The 5,616-nt window shown below is 49.2% G+C and overlaps 1 protein-coding gene across 1 annotated transcript in view; it reads left to right on the top strand.

Moving 5' to 3' along the window:
- The first annotated feature begins 3,591 nt into the window (after window positions 1–3,591).
- The window catches only part of NDRG3 (NDRG family member 3), a 98,005-nt gene continuing 95,980 nt past the window's right edge, over window positions 3,592–5,616 (top strand). The window contains exon 1 of the mRNA XM_026455275.1: window positions 3,592–3,687. The gene's annotated coding sequence lies outside the window, so the exon portion shown is untranslated. The remainder of the gene's footprint in view (window positions 3,688–5,616) is intronic.

Genomic DNA, 5,616 nt, shown 5'->3' with positions numbered 1-5,616 from the left:
CAGGAGTTCAAGACCAGCCTGGCCAACATGGTGAAACCCCATTTCCTCAAAAATACAAAAATTAGCCTAGCATGATGGCAGGTGCCTGTAATCCCAGCTACTCAGGAGGTTGAGGTGGGAGAATCGCTTGAACCCGAGAGGGGGCGAAGGTTGTGGTGAGCCAAGATTGTGCCACTGCACTCCAGTCTGGGCGACAGAGCAAGACTCTGTTTAAAAAAAAAAAAAACCTAACTCGGCTGGGCGCGGTGGCTCATGCCTGTAATCCCAGCACTTTGGGAAGCTGAGGCGGGCGGATCACGAGGTTAGGAGTTCCAGACCAGCCTGGCCAACATGGTGAAACCCTGTCTCTACTAAAAATGCAAAAAAAAAAAAAAAAATTAGCTGGACTTGGTGGTGGGCGTCTGTAATCCCAGCTACTTGGGAGGCTGAGGTGGGAGAATCGCTTGAACCCAGGAGGCGGAGGTTGCAGTGAGCTGAGATTGCGCCATTGCACTCCAACCTGGGCAACAGAGCAAGACTCTGTCTAAAAAAAAAAAAAAAAAAAAACCACCTACCTCTGCCATTTATTTATATTTATTTATGAGATGGAGTCTTGTTCTGTCACCCAGGCTGGAGTGCAGTGGCACAATTGGCTCACAGCAACCTCTACCTCCTGGGTTCAAGCCATTTTCCTGCCTCAGCCTCCCCAGTAGCTGGAATTACAGGCGTGCACCACCACGTCCAGCTAAATTTTGCATTTTAGTAGAGACAGGGTTTTCACCATGTTGGCCAGGCCGGTCTGGAACTCCTGACCTCGTGGTCCACCCGCCTCAGCTTCCCAAAGTGCTGAGATCACAGGCGTGAGCCACTGCATCCGGCCCTTCTGCCATTTATTAACTGTAACTGAGAAATTTATTTAATCTCTTATCTCGAAGGTTGAGAGAATTATAGAACCTGTATCACAGGGATGCTATAAGGATTAAATAATATAAAAGTTTAGTGGTATCAGTATGCTGCAGAAGGTGAAGCTTGAACAGCGGATAGATGATGGAGCAGTTAGAGATGGGAAAGCTAGTTCTATTTGGGATACCAAATGGAGAAATCAACTGGTCTGTCAAATAACACAGGTGGAGAACTGGGTGGAGAAATCTGTACTGGAAATAACATTTGAGAGTTGCTGATGTCTAGTTATTGATGACTTGAGAATGAATGATATAGTCCACAGTAGAGCAAGAAGGGAAAGTTTGGATGGTCTCATGGAAATCCAACATTTAAGAATCAGAGGAGGGCGGGACACAATGGCTCATGCCTGTAATCCCAGAACTTTGGGAGGCCTAGGCTTGCTTGAGGATTGCTTGAGTCCAAGAGTTCTAGACCAGCCTGGGCAACATGGTGAGACCCTCGTCGATATCTATCTCTATTTATCTGTATCTCAAGAATCAGAGAAATGCTCTTAATTGCCTACCCTACTATTTCATAAACAAAGTAGTATAATGGAGAGAGTTGGAGTGAATTTTCTTTTTTCTTTTTTTTTTGAGACGGAGTCTTGCTCTGTTGCCCAGGCTGGAGTGCAGTGGCACAATCTCAACTCACTGCAAGCTCCACTTCCCGGGTTCATGCCATTCTCCTGCCTCAGCCTCCCGAGTAGCTGGGACTAGAGGTGCGTGCCACCATGCCTGGCTAATTTTTGTATTTTTAGTAGACATAGGGTTTCACCTTGTTAGCCAGGATGGTCTCGATCTCCTGACCTCGTGATCCACCCACCTCGGCCTGCTGGGATTACAAGCGTGAGCCACCGCGCCCGGCTGTGAATTTTCATTTTATCCTCAATTTCCTCATCTGTAAAATGGGGATAGATTATCTCTCTAAAGATGATTATACCCTCCCTCATTTTATTTATTACATTGTATTGCATTTTTTGCTTATGAGGATTTGTTCAAACTCAAGAAGTATGTTTTGTATCTTCAACAACAGCAAAACAGGAGAGAATAAAGAAAAATAATACTTACTGAACTCTAAGCATTTTACATGCATATTATCAGTCAGTCTTTGCCACAACCTTGTAACTCCTATTTCTGGGTGTGTGACTATAGATGAGGAACTGGGGCATGGAGAGGCATGGAGAGACTTAATCGTCAACCAAGGACATATGGATACATAGTGGATGGTAAACTAGAACTAATTTGAATTCAGTAAATGTTAACAAACATAAACCATATAATAAATGGCTGTAGTCAATTAATGTTAGTTTTCCCTCCAACTAAATTTGGTTCAGGAATTGTGCTTGATGAATAACAATATTATTGTTGCCCTGTGAGATGTTCGGTAATATTTATTTGTTCAGTTTGCCTTAATTAAAAGAATATACTTCAGGCGCAGTGACTCAAGCCTGTAATCCCAGCACTTTGGGAGGCTGAAGAGGGCAGATTACTTGAGGTCAGGAGTTTGAGACCAGCTTGGACAACATGGTGAAACCCCATCTCTACTACTAAAAAAAAAAAAGTACAAAAATTACCCGGACATGGTGGCGTGCGCCTGTAGTCCGAGCTACTTGGGAGGCTGAGGCAGGAGAATCAGTTGAATCCGGGAGGCAGAGTTGCAGTGAACCGAGATGGTGCCACTGGCTCTGGTTAAAAAAAAAGGGGGGGGGGGAGTGGGGAGGGGCTGGGCGCGGTGGCTCACACCTGTAATCCTAGCACTTTGGGAGGCCGAGGCGGCAGATCACTAGGTCAAGAGACGGAGACCATCCTGGCCAACACGGTGAAAACCTATCTCTACTAATAACAGAAAAATTAGCCAGGCCTGGTGGCACACGCCTGTGGTCCCAGCTACTCGAGAGGCTGAGGCAGGAGAATCGCTTGAACCCAGGAGGCAGAGGTTGCAGTGAGCCGAGATCGCGCTAGTGCACTCCAGGCTGGCGACAGAGCGAGACTGCGTCTCAAAACAAAAACAAAAACAAAAAACAAACAACAACAACAAAAAACAACTTTTAGTAGTACTTAATGCGAAAGAAATAATAGATAATAAATAGAGGAAGAGAGTGTGTCCTATATATTTTGGTGTTGTTTAAATTGTTGGGTCATTAAGTTTAATATCTGCAATCATTCTGGGAAAAAAAAATTCCATCTCTAATGTTGTATTCAAGAAAGTAGATGATTTGGCTGACAGTTGTAATAGGGGTGATACAATGGAGGACTGATAATTCGGAGCCGAATCTTGGACTCTAGTTCTTAAATTACTATGTTCATTCACCAAAAATTTACTAAGCTCTTTCCACGTGCCCAGCACTGTGCTAGGCGCCCTGTGACCTTGGGTATGGCTCTAGGTCACCTTAAAAGGAGAATGCCATACTCTGCAAGAGCTTTTAGGGACTTAGGGACTTCATAAAAATGCGACTCAGAGAACGGAGGGAAGCGCTACAGACGCAGTGGTCAACCGCCCTTCCGCCCAGCACCTCTAAAATCTGAGATTCTTCCCTGAGGAAACTCCGCAGCAAGAAAAACTACATCAAAGATGGCGCCGCCAGCCTCTCCCGGCTCAGCCACCATCTTCTCGGTAGTTCCCGAGGTGGACGGCCACAGCACGCATGAGCGGCCCTGGCGTCCTCGGCGCGCCTGCGCGGTCGCAGCACCTCCTCCGCCCCTCTCGCCGCCGCCGCCGCCGCTGCCGCCGCCGCTGCTGCACTCACGGCGGGTGCCCGCGCCTCAGGTGAGTGAGCGCCTCCGCCGGGCCCGCGGGGGGCGCGCGGCGCCGCATGCGGGGGCGTCGCTCCTTTGCCCTGTTCCTTCCCGGTATCATCCCGGTATCATCTCCAGGGCACGGCGAGGCCCTGGGGGCCCGTGCTGCCTACCTCCCCCGTACCCCCGGGGCCTCTCTGCCCCGCCCCACCCGTCGGACCCAGGTCAGTCCGGCTTTCTTCGGCGGCTCCCCGAGCCCAGCCCGCCGGCGACAGTGTGCGGGCTGCAAGAGAGCCTCCCTCTGGGCTCAACGCCCTAGGTCACAGGGACGCCCCCCGCAGGCGCGAACCCTTCTCTCGCTCCGGCTCTGCAGGTAGCAGAGCTCGGTGGGCCTTGGGGTTGTTCATCCATCTACCTCACCCGCTCCAAGAGCCCAGATGCTTGGAAGAGGGACCGTGAGCAGCCCTTGCAGCCATCTGGCCCCAAAGCAGCAGAGGGCATCCTCTAACGGGACCCTACGACTGCCCTACCGGGGAGAGGCTTCTTAGCCCCACTTAACAGCCGAGGAAACTGAGGCACGGAAAGGTGAAGTGCCATGCCCAAGGTCACGGAGCTGACAAGTGGCAGGGTCAGCTCTCAACTCACGTCTCGGGCTCTCAGGCCAGTGCGGTTGGAATTTGATCTCGTACCTTTGAAAAAATTTTGAAATCACTTGTCATCTCTGAAGTTGCTCTCGAACGTCATAAAAGTAGGCTGCACAAAGAAGATTTTCTTGTTGTCGGAGTACAATTGAGGTGTTATTGTAATAATAATAGTGTTATTAATATAAGAGCTAACGTTCTTCCAACGCTTGCTGTGTGCCAGGGATCTTGCTAAGCATTTTATTAAGATAACCTCGCATAACCACCTCTGCATGTCCCAATCCAAATGCTGTCCCCTTCCTTGTCATGAAGCCCCTTTTTTTTTTCCTGCAGAGCTGGCCTCCCTATCACAGGTAGGAGCCCCATGGCTTAGGAGGCAGGGAAGCTCTCCTTTGGTGGCTTACTGACAGAACAAGAGTGATCCTTCCCTACTGGCATCCAGATCCGCCCGCCCCGCGCCCCCCTCCCTTACCCTGGCCCTCAGGGGATATTATTAGCCGTCCTTTCCCGGCTGCTGAGAGAGCAGGACTGGGCTGACTGGGCTGACTGGGCTAGCTGGGCAGGCTGGATTTGGAGGTGACAGAGCAGATTTGGCTAGCACTCACCTCATTCCGGGGCTTTCTGTCCGGGGCTTTCTGGTTCTGCCCTAAGGTTAGGCTTGAACATTTCAGTATTTAAGATAAAGTAAGAAGAGAAAGAGAACATTGATAGAGTGGTGCGGAATTTAAGAAGTCTCCCATGATTTAAAGTTCCAAATGAACAGCTATAAAAATATGTGAATGTTTCTCCCCCAAAATAACTAGCTCAAACTGTCGTTTTTCTCCCTTAGCAAATCCTCCTCCACATTTCAAAGGCTCCACTAAATCACCACCTTCTCTGTGAAGCCTTCCCTGCTTGATTTTCCCAGTTAGAATTACACGTTCACAAAACAGGGTCTTATCCTCAGTCTTACCCTGCGGACTTCTAGCCCCTTGAGGGCATGGTCCATATTTGCAGTAAGGACTCAGTGAATTTCCACTGCCACTTTTCATTACTCAAAGGGTGGTGTTCTGCCCTTCTGTTCCTCCTTCCTGCCCTTCAGTTTCTCTTTGCTTGTCCCTTCCTTTAGATTCAACTTGTCATCACCATTTACCACTCAAAGGCTTCCATCCACCCTGTCGTTTTTGAAAACTTGCAGATAAGAGTCTTGCATCAAAAAGCTTGTTTCTGGGAAGGGCGCGGTGGCTCACGCCTGTAATCCCAGCACTTTTGGGAGGCGGAGGCGGGCGGATTACGAGGTCAGGAGATCGAGACCATCCTGGCTAACACGGTGAAACCTC

The sequence above is a fragment of the Piliocolobus tephrosceles genome, chromosome 20 (genome assembly GCF_002776525.5).
Source record: "Piliocolobus tephrosceles isolate RC106 chromosome 20, ASM277652v3, whole genome shotgun sequence".
In the NCBI taxonomy this organism is placed as follows: domain Eukaryota; kingdom Metazoa; phylum Chordata; class Mammalia; order Primates; family Cercopithecidae; genus Piliocolobus; species Piliocolobus tephrosceles.
This window is presented reverse-complemented; position numbering and strand designations above follow the sequence as displayed.